General features: G+C 37.2%; 1 pseudogene; it reads left to right on the top strand.

The window, feature by feature from the left end:
* Positions 1-5,251: 5,251 nt before the first annotated feature.
* Positions 5,252-16,070, top strand: part of LOC110590584 — a 34,051-nt pseudogene continuing 23,232 nt past the window's right edge.

The following is a 16,070-nucleotide window of genomic DNA, read 5'->3' as shown; positions in this document are numbered from 1 at the left end:
CTCCCACAGATAACAATTTTCAACCTTAGATAAAGTATAATTATACTTACTTGAAGGCACTGGAGAGTGAGTGACCAAAGCTACCAGAAACTAGAGAGAAGTTGACCCTTAAAAGAAGGGAAAGTCACTGGAATATATCTGCAATTTTTATGGCTTTTCTCCTAAGAGTGCTCCCCAGTCCATGCAGAGTGGAACAACTAGAATTCAAGCAAAAAGCTAGTCTTTGACAATGTCAAAATGACTGGAAAGTGAAGGGGAAAACCCTGGAAAGGAGATAACCACATAGGAAGAGTAGTGAATTCTGCATATAGATTCAGCCCAAATCTTTGACTTCTGTTCTGCACATTCATGAGGGAGACTCCAAGCAGCATGGCTAAAAGAAACAGACTAAAAGGAGATTGAAGTGGAGATTACTGTTGCTGCTGACCATAGAGGAGACAGAGTTCGGAATTTGAGTACAGTTAATTTATCGAATACTCAACAGTTTCCAGAGTACCATGTAGCCTCCATATTTGGCAAAAATATTTTTCAAAATTTGAAGGCATAATAAAGACATTTTCAGACAGAGGCTGAGAAAATACATCACCAGCACACTTGAAGGAATATAAGATAGTGTGGATCTTCGCAAAAGGATAAAGAATTCCAGAAAAGGTAAATTTGTAGGTATATGTAAAAGACTTTTTTCTCATTTTATTTTTTAAAGATTTTTTAAAGATTTTATTTATTTATTTGACAGAGAGAGAGAGAGCAGGCAGAGCAGCAGGCAGAGGGAGAGGGAGAAGAAGATTCCCTGCTGAAGAGAGAGCCCAATGTGGGGCTTGATCCCAGGATCCTGGGATCATGACCTGAGCAGAAGGCAGACATTTAACTGACTGAGCCACGCAGGCACCCCTCATTTTATTTAATTTTTAAAACCAATTTATTATTTAAATAAAAGATAAAAATAAAAATGTAGAGTTTATAATATACGTAGAAGTAAAAAGTATAACAATAATGCACAAAGACAGGAAAGGAGAAGTGTAAGTGTACCTTTGTAAGGTTATTACATTATATGTGAAGGGGTATAATATTATTTGAAGGTAGATTGGGATAAATTAAAAATGCCAAACTCAGAGCATCCACTAAAAATAGAACAGGTATAGCTAATAATCCAATAGAAAAAATAAAATGGAATGTTAAAAAGTAACCCGAAAGAAGATAGGAACAGAAGAAATAAAAGAACAAAGAAGAGATTAGACAAATAGAAAAGAAATATCAAAATGATAGACTTAAACCCAACCATATCAGTTATTCCATTAAATATAAATGGACTAAACATGCCAATTAAAAGGCAAAGATTGTTTAGACCCACTGCATGCTATCTATTAGAAACTCACTTAAAATGAAATGCAGGGGTGCCTGGGTGGCTCAGTCAGTTAAGTGTCTGCCTTTGGCTCAGGTCATGATCCCAGGGTCCTGGGATTGAGCCCCGCGTCAGGCTCTCTGCTCAGTGGGAAGCCTGCTTCTCCCTTTCCCACTCCCCCTGCTTGTGTTCCCTCTCTCACTGTGTCTCTCTCTGTCAAATAAGTAAATAAAATCTTAAAAATAAAAAAAAGAAATGCAGAGGTTAATTTTTTTTTTTTAAGTAGGTTGAGCTCAACACAGGGCTTGAACTCATGACCCTGAGATCAAGACCTGAGCTGAGATCAAGAGTTGGACACTTAACTGACTGAGCCACCCAAGTGCCCCTAGGTTAAATTTTTTTTTAATGGAAAAAATTACGCCATGAAAATGTGAATTGTTAAAAAACTGGATTAACCATTAATATAAAGTAGACTTCAAGATGAGGAATATTACCAGAGACATTTCATAATGATAGATGAGTCAACTCCTCAAAAAGACATAAATAATACTAAATGTATATACACCTGATAACAAAACTTTAAAATACTTGAAGGAGGGGCACCTAAGTGCTTCAGTTGTTTAAGCATCTGGCTCTTGATTTTGGCTCAGGTCATGATCTCAGGGTTGTGAGATCGAGTCCTGTATGGGGCTCTGTGGCTGGGCATGGAGCCTGCTTAAGATTCTCTCTCTCTGGCCCTTTGTCCCTCCCCCACATCTCTCCCTCTCTAGAAGAAAAAAAAAAAACTTGAAGGAAAAGCTGGAAAAAAAAAAAGGAAAAGCTGACATTACAGAAAATAGAAACAGATAAATGTACAATTACAGTTTGCAATTAAGCATGTCTTTCTCCATAATTTATAGGACAAGTGGAGAGAACATTGGTAAGGATATAAATGACTTGAACAACATTATCAATCAACCAAATTGCAGTAATTGACATTTATAGAACACAACACTCAAAAATGGCAGCATACACGTATTTTCAAGTTAAACCATATACTGGGCCAAAAAACAAGTTTCCATAAATTTTGAAGTGCTGAAATGATATTGAGCATAGGCTGGTTACCCATAACAGAATTAGATTAGAAATCATTATAAAACTATCTGGAAAACTCTTAAATATTTGGAAATTAAACAACAAACTTATAAATAACTCTTGGGTCCAAGAAGAAATTATAAGAGAAATTGGAAAATAGTTTGAACTAAATGATATCAAAAGCATAACACATGAAAAATTGTAGGGAGACCTAAAGCAGTGTTTAGAGAGAATTTTATAGCTTTAAATATTCATATTAGAAAAGAAGAATGTTCTAAAACAATGACCTAAATGGTGCCTCAGTGGCTCAGTTGGTTAAGCATCTGCCTTTGGCTCAGGTCATGATCCCAGGGTCCTGGGATCCAGCCCCGCTTTGGGCTCCCTGCACCATGGAGAGCCTGCTTCTCCCTCTACCTCTGTGTCTCTCTCTCTGTCTCTTATGAATAAATAAATAAAATCTTATAAATAAATGAAATAAAACAACGACCCAATATTGAATCAAGAAAAGCTGAAGGAAAGAGTAAAGTTAATAAAAATTAAGTAGAAGAAAGGAAATAATAAAGAGAAGAGCAGATATAAGTGAAAAAAAAAGACCAATAATAAAAAATATAACAATGTCAGGGCACCTGGGTTGCTCAGTCATTAAGCGTCTGCCTTTGGCTCAGGTCATAATCCCAGGGTCCTGGGATTGAGCCCTGCATCGGGCTCCCTGCTCCGCGGGAAGCCTGCTTCTCCCTCTCCCACTCCCCCTGCTTGTGTTCTTTTTGTCAAATAAATAAATAAAATCTTAAATAGATCTTAAAATAAATAAAATCATTATATATATATGTATATAACAATGTCAAAAGTTGGTTATTTGAAAAGATCAGCAGGGTTGCCTGGCTGGCTCAGTTAGAGGAGCATGTGACTGTTGATGTCTGGGTCATGAGCTGGAGCCCCATGTTGTGTGTAGAGATTGCTTAAATACATAAAACTTAGAAAAGACCAACAAAACCAATAGCGCCTAGGTAGATGGATCAAGAAATAAGAGAGAGAACACAGGTTTATCAATATCAAGAATGACAGGGGAGTTATCAGTATAGATCCTATAGACATTGATAGGATAACAAGGGGATATTATAAACAACTTTTATCATTTTTAAAATTTGATAATTTAGAGGAAATTCCCTGTAAATACAACACAACTTACCAAAACTAGTCCAATATGAAAGGAAACAGAGGGTCCTGTATCTGTTAAAGAAATTTAATTTGTTATTTAAAATTATCAAAGAAAACTCCAGACACAATGGTCTCACTGATGATATCTACCAACATACATTAAGGAAGAAATAACCGAATCTTAGATGAATTCTTACAAAAAATCAGATAAGAAAGAATACTTCCCAACTCTTTTTTATGAGCCAGCAGTATCCTAGTACCAAACCTGCAAAAGACAGCACCAAAAATAAAAAAGAAGGGGCACCTGGGTGGCTCAGTCAGTTGAGTGCCCGACTCTTGGTTTCGCTGGGATTGTGATCTCAGGGTTATGGAATTGAGCCCTGCTCAATGCTCAACGGGGAGTCTACTTCAGATTCTCTCTCTCCCTCTTCCTCTGCCCCTCCCCCCCTGCTCTATCTCTCTAAAAAATAAATAAATCTTTAAAAAAATAAAATAAAAAGGAAAAAGAAAAAAGAAGGAAAGGAGGGAAGAATGTAAGGAAGGAAGAAAGGAAATATTACCCACCAATATTTTTTATAAACGTAGAAGGAAAAAAAACCTTTACAAAATGTTAGCAAATTAAATTCAGCAGTATATAGAAAGGACAATACAATGTGATCAAATAGTCCTTATCTCAAGGATGTAAGGTTGGATTGACATTTAAAAGTTCCTCAGTGTAATTCACCACTCTAACAGAATAAAGAATAAAAACCACATGATCATTCTAACAGAAGCAGAAAGCATTTGTCTCCACTTGCCTGTAATCTCAAAAATATTACACTGAGTGAAAGAAGCCAGAACCAAAATAGTACATAATGTATGATTCATTTACATGTGGTTCTAGAACAGGCAAAACTAATCTATGGTAAAAAAATCAGTACCGAAGTTGCTCTTGGATGGTATTGGGATAGGGATTCACTGGAAAGAAGCATGAGAGAACTTTTTAGGATGATGGAAATACTCTTAGGGGTGGATTAAATTGGTTTATACAGTTGTCAAAGAATACTCAAGATTCATGTATTTCACTGTATGTAAATTTTACCTAAAAAACAAAAAAATAATTAGGTAAAAAATCATCTTTGCTTGCTAGGTTTGCTTTTCACAGTAGTGTGGGTTAATAATCCTAAAAGTGCATCTCTATGCAAATAAATATTTTGAGGATAATGGAACCAGTTTTCTCACTGTTGAAGGAAATTACAAATATGGCAAGGGGGAGGGAGCATATATATGTACATAAACATAAATATATATACATATTTTTTCTAGCTTTTTCTGTTGAGGGGGCCTAGAAACAATGACACATCAATAGCAGTAAGCAAATCTAGCACCCAGAATTGGTTCCTTTATTTTTCTCTTAAGATAGGGAAAGAGCAAAATGAGCATAGCAGTATTTTGTGCCAGAGAATAGAGAAGTGCTCAGAGAATGATTAGAATGTGTCAAAGGTACAAAGGATCTAACCTGAAGTTTTTCTCACTACCTAAATTTAGCTTTTTACATTTACAATTTGAACATGCAAGTAAATGATAGAAATGGAGTATAATCCATTGAATAAAATAAGATTCCAAGAGTCCATGATGATATGAAGGAATTAATTAATTAATTAATTAAGAAAAAGGGAAGCTTTCATTTACAATAGAATGGTAACTAAAAGTGTAGAAGAAATGCTGAAGTGGGACATCAGTAAGTGGATGTTTGAACCAGTAGTTGAAAATATGACGGTATGTTCACATAGTATCCAAGTACTTTCCCACAAATTACTTAATATTTGCATAGAGAAGAATATTAACTTTACAATGAGATAATGTCTTGGCCACTACTTTCACTTAGTGAGTAAAGTTAGCATTAGCAATATTGGGACAGTCTGACATCATGTGTTAATTGATATGATGCTCTCTGAAGGATATAGCATCACTTCTGTGTCATTCTTGCCAAAAATGCATAACCTGAATTTCATTATGATGAAACAGCAGACATTCAGGTTGAATGACATTCTACAAAATATCTGGTCTATATTCTCAACACTGAGGAACTGTTCTAGATTAAAAGAGACCAAAGAATCATCACAACTAAATACAGCATGGTATCCTGGGTTAGACTGTGGACAAGGAAAAAGAAATAGCTATGAAGAACATTAATTTGGACAATATGGACCTCAGATTAGATAATAGTATAATATCAATGTTAAACTTTTTTTTTTTAAGATTTAGTTTATTTAGTTGAGAGAGAGAGAGAGCAGGAGAAGGGGCAGAGAGATAGGGAGAGAGAGAGTCTCAGGCAGACTCCACACTCAGTGCAGAGCTGGCCCAGGGCTTGATTCCACGACCACAACCCTGAGATCATGACCTGAGCTGAAATTAAGAGTCGGAGGCCCAAATGACCCAGGGGCCCCCATGTTAAACTTTCTGATGTAGGTCATGTACTAGTTATATAAGAGAATGTCCTTGTTCTTAGAAAATACACACAAAAGGGGCCCCTGGGTGGCTCAGTCCATTGAGTGGCAGACTCAGTTTGGGCTCAGGTCCTGATCTCAGGGTCCTGGGATTGAGCCCTGCATTGGGCTGTGGGCTTGTTGGGGAGTCTGAGGATTTTGTCTCCCTCTCCCATTGCCCCTCCCCCCCTCACACTCATTCTGTCTCTGTAAGGTAAATAAATAAACCTTTCAAAAAGAAAATACACACAAAAGTGTTTAGGGGTAAAGGGCACAGTTGACTTCTAATCTGGTAACAATTTTAAATGGTTCAGAAAGAAAATATATACATATATATGCGTGCATGTATATGTACAAACAAATCAATGAATTAAATATTGTCAGAGAGAGAATGATAAGTGGTGCAAAATTTAAACAGTTTGTGAGTCTGCTGGGTATATGGGAGTTCCTTATGCTATTCTTGCAAGTGTTTTGTAAATTTGTAATTATATCAAAATTTAAAGTTATTCATACTACCAGCATGCATATGTATAAGTGTATCAGCCTGCATGTGCGTGTGTATGGGTATCTGCTAAATTCAGTGGCAAGTTGCTATTCTTTAAGTGTAGGAAAAACAGGAGCTCTTAGTGTTAAGTTTGAAATGGTGATGCATATTCTTTTTTTTTTTAAGATTTTATTTTATTTATTTATTTGACAGAGAGAGACAGTGAGAGAAAGAGCACAAGCAGAGGGAGTGGGAGAGGGAGAAGCAGGCCTCCCGTGGAGTAGGGGGCCCGATGCGGAGCTCGATTCCAGGACCCTGGGATCATGACCTGAGCCGAAGGCAGATGCTTAACGACTGAGCCACCCAGGCACGGCACCCCTGGTGATGCGTATTCTTAAGGAACACAAACCCTCTATGTTGATAGTCCCACCATTCTCTCTTCTTTGAATGTTTTTGTTGTTGTTTTGGAAATACTGAGAAGTTGGAAAAAGATACCCCACTTTATTTCCACCCTTAATCAAAACTAGTATGCCTCATGTTCAGGATCTACTTAGGATTAAGTCTGCCTGGCAATATGAATATTTACAATCATGACTTCAAACCTGTTCATGAAGCAATTCTATCTCTGTTGAACTGCTTCTAGGGATGGATTACTTGAAGGATTTAGTATAATCCAAAAAAACTCAATGTGTATCTAGTATGAAAAATCTGTTCATAAAATTCTACAAGATTGAACAGGTGGAAATGTTTTATAAACCCAAACAAATAGGAAACTTTAGTAAAGTTATTTGTTTTTATCAACAGTATACATGCACTTTGTTTAAAGAGTCAAATAATTCAACAAGTTTTATTAAAAAAAATAGCAGTGCCTTGGCCTCCTTCTACCCATTATGCACTTTTCAGAGGCAACTATTTTCATCTCTTACAAAGGCTACTTATTTTGATGTTTACTGCCATGTCTCTAAATAACATGCTTAATTGTTATTTCTCAATTTTTTGGTTTTATAAACTATTTATTAGTTTCTTACTGTGGAAGATGGGGACCTAACTTTCTTTGTTCTCCCTTTACCCACCACACAGGCATTCACCCTTCTTTCCTTCCATCCTCCCTTATCCCCCATCCTCCAAAAATTGTTCTATCAGAATTTTGGTTACATTGATTTTTTTTTTAAGATTTTACTTATTTATTTGAGAGAGAAAGAGAGAGCACAGGAACAGAGGGGAGAGGCAGAGGGAGACAGAGAAGCAGACTCCCTGCTGAGCAGGGAGCCTGACTCGGGGTTCAAGGACCCCTGAGATCATGACCTGAGCCGAAGGCAGATGCTTAACAAACTGAGCCACCCAGGTCCCCTGATTACATTAATCTTAAGGGTTTACATAATTATGACTACACAAATACTAGCCAAGGCAAGTAGTATACCATTACCATCTTCTTTTCCTGAACACGTCTTTATTTTTTCCCGGAGTTAATAATTGTCATGTTTTTTCATTGGTTTAGTTTCTATTTACTTTTTTTAACTATTATTTTATTATTTTTTAAAGATTTTATTTATTTATTTGAGAGAGAGAATGAGAGAGAGCACATGAGAGGGGGGAGGGTCAGAGGGAGAAGCAGATTCCCTGCCGAGCAGGGAGCCCGATGTGGGACTCGATCCAGGGACTCCAGGATCATGACCTGAGCCGAAGGCAGTCGCTTAACCAACTGAGCCACCTAGGCGCCCTTAGTTTTTATTTACTTATCACTAATTCGGCCCCAAACTCTTTGACAATGGTCTGAATCTCAAGAGGCTCCAATGCATCAAATATTTGGCTTTATCTTCCAAAAAAGTCTGGCATGACACCTGTGATCTACTCCAATCTGAACTGGTTTGCTGTTAGGTCTGGTGACAACTGTCATCCTGGAGTCTCCATTTACTATCATCCTGGTGACTTCTTTCACCCCTTGCCTATTGTAGACCTATTTCCTGTGCTGTAAGTCATTTTCATTTTTGGTTATACTTTTGTTTTAGAGGAGCACATTCTCTAGTAACTTCCTATGAGAAGATGCAAAGAAGTTTTGTTTCACTTTGTTTTTTTAAGTCTTTGCATGTGTGAAAATATCCTTAGTCCCCCAGTGTCCTTGATTTGTAAGGAGTAGGACCCTCACCAAAGATAGTAAGATTGACAGAGAAAGACATGTATCATATGACCTCACTGATAGGAGGAATTCTTAATCTCAGGAAACAAACTGATGGTTGCTGGAGTGGGGGGGGGGGGGGGGGATGGGCTGGCTGAGTGATAGACATTGGGGAGGGTATGTGCTATGGTGAGCGCTGTGAATTGTGCAAGACTGTTGAATCACAGATCTGTACCTCTGAAACAAATAATACAATATATGTTAAGAAAAAAAAAAAAGAAGAAGATAGCAGGAGGGCAAGAATGAAGGGGGGGAATTCAGAGGGGGAGACGAACCATGAGAGGCGATGGACTCTGAAAAACAAACTAGGAGGGTTCTAGAGGGGAGGGGGTAGAAGAATGGGTTAGCCTGGTGATGGGTATTAAAGAGGTATTAAAGAGGGCACATTCTGCATGGAGCACTGGGTGTTATGCACAAACAATGAATCATGGAACACTACATCAAAAACTAATGATGTAATGTTATGGTGATTAACATAACAATAAAAAAATTAAAAAAAAAAGACAGTAAGATTGAGCATGAAGAAGTGAACATAGAGGTGAAAACCCTTTGAGAGAGTCAACGTCTGGAGGGTCAGAAATGGGTTCCAGAGTTCTGCCCAAGTACACTTATCTGAACTGAGGTGTTGAAACAAGAAGAAACTGAGGTGGCTTTACTTGGCAGTTTTGCATTTCTACCTGACTTCCACCCTCTATCTGCAGAATGAGAGATCAAGCAGAAGTTACAGAAAACAAGGATGCTGTATTTTTGTATATTTGAGTTTGTGATGTATTCCAAGTTGACCCCTCTGTACATTTCTGATTTCTTTCACCCTTTTCTCCCCCACAATGAGTGTCTTTTGCTTTTATCATCAGAAAAACCAGTATGGGTGTTTCTATTTCATGGTGAATTTTTGTGGAAAACTAAAGGAAATGTTGCAGAGGAAATGTTCCAAGGTATACAGTAAAGTTTCTAATCAACGGGTGATGGGAGAGAGCGGTATCAGAGGTGTTTTGATAAATGGAAGGTCAGTAGGGGGATCCTGCATTCTATTGAACATGATATAACACTTTGTAGAGGGGTCTGGCCTTGTGCAGAAAGAATTACCACAATGTTTCAAAGAGTAACACAGGGATATAATGACTTTATTTTGCCAGTCATTTTCCTCCCCATGGAAACTTCATTCTCACTGTGCCCTCTTCAGACTCTCCTGCCTAGAGATAGGTTACAGAGCAGGAACTATTTCATAGCCATCCCTGATTCTGACGTCTCACGGTTGTAGCTCCTGAGAAGATATATACCTAACTTTGGTGAGCTTTGTTCTCCTTAACACTTCTTTTTTTTTTTTTTCCTGGATCCTATAATTGCTAATAAAAAGCCTACTGATGAGAAGTCCATGTCAGTCTGATTTTTATTCTTTTTTCAGTAATCTGTTTCCATACTCCTGTCCTCCTTACCTCTCATCCTCAAGAGTTTTTAAGATTTTCTCATTATCTTTGATTTCTACAGTTTAACTTCTGTGTGACTTAGTGTTGATCTGCATGTATTTATCCTAATTAAGATTCATTGGAATTTTCCATTCTTAGGATTCATGTCTAAGAAATTTCTCCACATCATCTTTCTGAATATTGCTTCTCTCCTATTCTCCACTTTCTCCTCCTGAAGTTTTTACTAGACACATATTGGAGCTTCTCATTCTATTTTTCATATTTCTCAAGTTCTCTTTTGTAGATTTTTTTCCTGTGTACCACCTTCTGGATTTTTTTTTTCATATCTCTTGTTTCTTCTCTATTCTTTTTCGTAATGTATTTTGCCCCCTTAGACTTTTAATTATTTCCTTTGAAAAGATAATAACTAGACTTTCATTTTGCCTGGTCATCTTGGTGTCTGGCTGGTGATTCGTTCTCATAGATATTGTTTTCTTTCTAATTTTTGACTGTGAACTCATCCTCAGAGTTATTTATTGTGTGAATTTTATGTGTTCTGGATTATGAAGATATCCTTATCAGGTCATTTCTGATTTGGTTCTGCTAGGGCCCTATGGATTTTACTGGTTCTATGTACATTTTTTAATTTGGGGATTTTTAATTTGTCACCTTGAAGACAACATGAATTTTTACCACAACCACTCCCTGCAGAGGCTCTGGGTTCCAATTTCTCTTGGTGGCTCCTTTTCTATGCATGGCCCACCCTGTTAGTGTGTGTCCATTTGTGTGTCTACACACACCAATGGGTGGAGTTTTTCTTCTCCCTGTTTTGAAGGCAGAGCAGTTTGTCCTGCTGCCAGCTTTATGCAGTGACATCATTTACAGTCCTCTCTGCATAGTCTGTGTCTGTGGTGGCAGTCTCAACTCCTGTTTCTTCAAGGGCTTTTAGACCCTAGCTTATATTCAGCTCTGATCTTTAAGGGCCATTTGCCTTCAGCTCATGATCACTATTCTAATTTGCAGCTTCTCTTCATTTATTGGCATATGGGAATTTCTGGGTGGAATTTGTAGAGAGAAGAGCCAGGAAAATTATCTTTAGCTGGTAAATAAGTGGGCTTGAAGATTTTTAAAGAATAACCAATCTTGTTTTATTGCACTTCCGGTGTATACTTGTTATACTATTTAAGGTTTAATTTCAGATAGCTAATGGTCTATTAATTTGTAAGATTTATATAGGTTTGCATAGGTTTTGTTGTTGTTGTTGTTGTTAAACTTATTTGCTTACTGGTTTCACAGAACCAGGAGCAAACTTCCAGGTTGCAAGTGTGGGTACTCTGGTGAAACATGGCTTAGGGGAAAGGATAGGGCTGTAATATCATGCAGATGATTCACATGCTGGCTTTAGCTGTTACTGCTCTCTGACGTTGGATAATTTACTTCCTCTCTCAAGTCATCACTTTCTCTGTTAGCAAAATAGGTATAATAATATTCAGCTAATATAAGAGGATTGAAAGTGGTCATGACAGACAATAGTAATTGAGTATTTATGATGTACTAACCACTGTGCTGCAAGCTTTGCTGGATTATCTCTTTTAATGTTTTTGAAATTTTTAGTCCAGTGCCTGACAAATGTCCAATAAATGTAGCTATTAGTCTCATGTAAGTTACCTCCCCCAAGCCAGGCTCTGATCCACATATGACACCCTTCATCCTACATCACCCCTACCGTTACTCAGCAAGCTTCCGCTTGAACACAGAGTAGTCAGGATTCTAGCTTTGGAGTCAGACTCCGTGGATTCAAATTTTCCACTTTCTAGCTGTCTGGCATTGGGCAAATAAATTGAGTTCCTTATCTGTGAAACAAGGATAATAATAGTTTCTTCTAGAGTAATTCTAAGGATAAAATAAGTTAATTCTTGTAAAGCACAGTAGTGCCTGGGACATTGTAAACCCTCAGGAGGTTATTGCCATTATTTTTGTTATTACTAGAAATTTGTTATCTCCTTGAATAGCGTATTTTATTTCTGGGGTGTTCTAATGTTAAAAACTCAATTTGAACTGAAATCTGCCTCTCTGCCATGTCTACCAATTGGTCTTATTTTTGCCATCTGGAGTAGTACAGTTAAAATCTGATTCTCCTTTCCTAAGATGGTACTTTATTTATTTATTTATTTGTTTGTTTGTTTGTTTGTTTTTTAAGATTTTATTTATTTATTTGACACACAGAGAGAGAGCACAAGTAGGCAGAGCAGCAAGCAGAGGGAGAGGGAGAAGCAGGCTCTCCACTGAGCAGGGAGCCTGACGCGGGGCTCGATCCCAGCACCCTGGGATCATGACCTGAGCCAAAGGCAGTCGCTTAACCAACTGAGCCACCCAGGCGCCCCTAAGATGGTACTTTAAACATCTTTTTTGTTATTGTTCTCCAGAATAAACACCTACTTTCTTCAAGTATTTTCCACAGACATGGATTTGAGTCCTTTCACCATTCTACAGACCTTCTAAGAGCACAACTCAGTTTGAGAATCCTACAGTGGGAACACCACCATCCAGGCATTGTCTGAGGAGTTTGGGGTACTATCACACTTCCTTCTTAGGAATATTGCATATTTGGTTAAACTATTATAAATTTAGACTTTCTATTATATAAAGTCAAACTCATTCATAACTGGCACAATGTTCATGTGTGTTAAATTTTATTTTATTTTATTTTGGTTTTTTTATAGATTTTATTTATTTATTTGAGAGACAGAATGAGAGAGAGAGAGCACATGAGAGGGGGGAGGGTCAGAGGGAGAAGCAGACTCCCTGCTGAGGAGGGAGCCTGATGCGGGACTCGATCCTGGGTCTCCAGGATCATGACCTGAGCCGAAGGCAGTCACTTAACCAACTGAGCCACCCAGGCGCCCCATGTGTGTTAAATTTTACTTCTCTTATTTTGCCTTATTATTTTAGCCTTCTTAATCTGTTTGGATCCCTAGACTGCCAACCAGTATATTAGCATCCCTTCTAGTTGCATGTCATTTTCAAGTTTGATGGGTAGACTGTCAATATCATTCATTCAGAGAGAGAATATCTTGGGGATGCCTGTCTGGCTCAGTCGGTAGATTCTGCAACACTTGATCTCAGGGTCATGAGTTCAAGCCCTACATTGGGCATGGAGCCTACTTAAACAAACAAACAAAAAACAGAGAGAATATCTTGGATATTTACCTTCAAGATATATCAGTTCAATTGGCACTTTTGGGTAGTGTTACTATCAGTTACTTACTATTTCCTGCCTGTTTAAATTTTATTCAAAATTACCCCTCAGGTGGGGGTTTTGAGGATCTTCAAATAGTTTCATATGAAATAAACCTGTTAAAACAAAAGTAAATTTATGCCTTATTAATTGAAAATTAAGCACATTATTAATTAAAATTATTAGTATTTTTTGAGAGTGACTGTTCTGGTGACAAGAAAGCTAATGAGCATTGAAAAGGGAAAAAAATAATCTACTCTAGAAGCTAGGGTAAGGGTTAGTAACAATACACTGATAGCCACAAATTTCATTTGAACTCTTAGTTTAAAACTCTGACTTCTCCACTTTTTACTCAAACTATAAAAAAGGAAAGCATGCTCACCTTGGCTTTTTCTTTTTCTTCATATATAATATGAAGGAGCTAATCAACCAGTAAATGAGATTAAGGCAGGAAGAAGGAAGGAGACAGAGATACCATGTTATCTAATTATATGCAAACTCAGTAGATGACTTCTGAATAATTGAACATTGCCTTGCATAACTTTACACACAGTGAGTCCCCAGCAGTTGGAGTTTATCACTTTTGGCTTTACAAGCTAAAGATAGAATGTATATAGGCTAAAGGGTCTGACTCCTGACCCCATGTAAGGATTCACAGAACTACATTGGGAAATCAAGAAAAACACACTGGAAGGATCCTGAGAGAGCTCTGATTTGTCCAATGGTTCCTCTCTGAAATTGACCCCCTAATTTCTGTTAGAGTGCTCTAACTGAAATGCACATGTGACCAGGTCTCTGTATACTTTAAGATAAATTGTGCCCCACCAATCCCCTTTCCCATTGATTTAGCATGGTATACAAGGCCTTTCATGATCTGGCCCTTGTTACTTCACCTCTCATTTCCCTATTGCATTTTATGCTACTAAACAGGCTGTTTCTTGATTCATGCCTTTGTGCATGTGTATCCCTTTCCTGGAAGACAGCATTTCTTTTCATTTTTTTACTTTCTATCTCCTTAAAATATTTGGGACCTTTGAGGTTATCAATCTCAATCTGTCCCGTCATTATAAGAGGAGGGAGAAAATGGAAGTATATCAGAGCAAGTTTGCTATATATATATATATTTTTAAGATTTTTATTTAGTTATTTGACAGAGAGAGAGACAGCGAGAGAGGGAACACAAGCAGGGGGAGTTGGAGAGGGAGAAGCAGGCTCCCCGCAGAGCAAGGAGCCTGATGTGGGACTCGATCCCAGGACCCTGGGATCATGACCTGAGCTGAAGGCAGTCGCTTAACCGACTGAGCCACCCAGGCACCCACAAGTTTGCTATATTTACCAGAATTGGTCAGTATAAACCTGAAGTAAATTATGATAAAGGTACATACCATAATTCCTACAGGAACCAGTAAGAAGACAGCTCAAAAAATAGCTTAAAAGTGAACAAAGGAATTAAAATGGTATACCAAGGAATGTTTGTTTAATGCATATAAAACAATAAAGTTGGAACAGAGGAACAACAATGACATGAGACATAAAGAAAACATATTAAAAGTTAGTTAATTAAAAAAAGAAAACAGGGGCGCCTGGGTGGCTCAGTTGGTTAAGTGACTGCCTTCGGCTCAGGTCATGATCCTGGAGTCCCGGGATCGAGTCCCACATCGGGCTCCCTGCTCGGCGGGGAGTCTGCTTCTCCCTCTGACCCTCCCCCATCTCATGTGCTCTCTCTCTCAAATAAATAAATAAATAAAATCTTTAAAAAAAAAAGAAAGAAAACAAATAGAAAAATGGTAGGCATAAATCTAACCACAAAAGTAATTATATTAAATCTAAATGGATTAAGCACTCCAATTAAAAGGCAGAGATATAAGTAAATAGGATCCAACTATATGCTGTCTATAAGAGACATGCTTTCATAGATACAAATAGATACAAATAGGTTGAAAGTAAAATGATGCAAAAAGTAACTGTAAGAGAGAATAGTTATAATATCAGATGAAATAGACTTTAAGACCAAACAAATTGTTACTATAGGAGAAAAGGACATTATAATGATAACATGATCAGTCCATCAGGAAGATAAACAATTAAAAACATATATACATCTAAGAATAGACCTTCAAATATATGAAGCAAAACCTGAGAGAATTGAGGGGAGAAATATAATTCAACAATAATAACTGGAGATTCTAATGTACTACTCTGAAAAACTAAAATAATAACTAGACAGAAAATCAGAAGTTATAGAAGTCTTAAACACTGTTAACCAAATTGACCTATGTGAAACCTAAAGATTTCCACCAAACTAAAGTAAAATATACAGTCTTTTTAAGCATATGGGGAGTATTCTTTAAGCTACCATATACAAGGCTATAAAATAAGTCTCAGTATATTTGTAAGGATTGAAATCATACAAAGTATGTTCTCTGAGCCCAACAAAATTAAATTAGAAATCAATAATGGAAGGACATTTGGAAAATCCAACAATATTTGAAAATTAAATGTTTCTAAATAACCCGTAGGTAAAAAAAAAAATCACTAGAGACATTAGAATGTATTTCGAACTGAATTAAAAGGCAAACAACACATCACAATTTATGAGATGCACCTAAAGCTCAGGAAAATTTATACACCTCTATGTCTCTATTAGAAAATAAGAACAATCTCAAAATCAACAACCCAAATTTCTTCCTTAAAAAATCTAGAAATACAAGAGTAAATCAAGCT

Source organism: Neomonachus schauinslandi, chromosome 9 (assembly GCF_002201575.2).
Source record: "Neomonachus schauinslandi chromosome 9, ASM220157v2, whole genome shotgun sequence".
In the NCBI taxonomy this organism is placed as follows: domain Eukaryota; kingdom Metazoa; phylum Chordata; class Mammalia; order Carnivora; family Phocidae; genus Neomonachus; species Neomonachus schauinslandi.
Note: the sequence above shows the minus strand (reverse complement) of the source record. Positions and strands in the feature narration are given on the sequence as shown.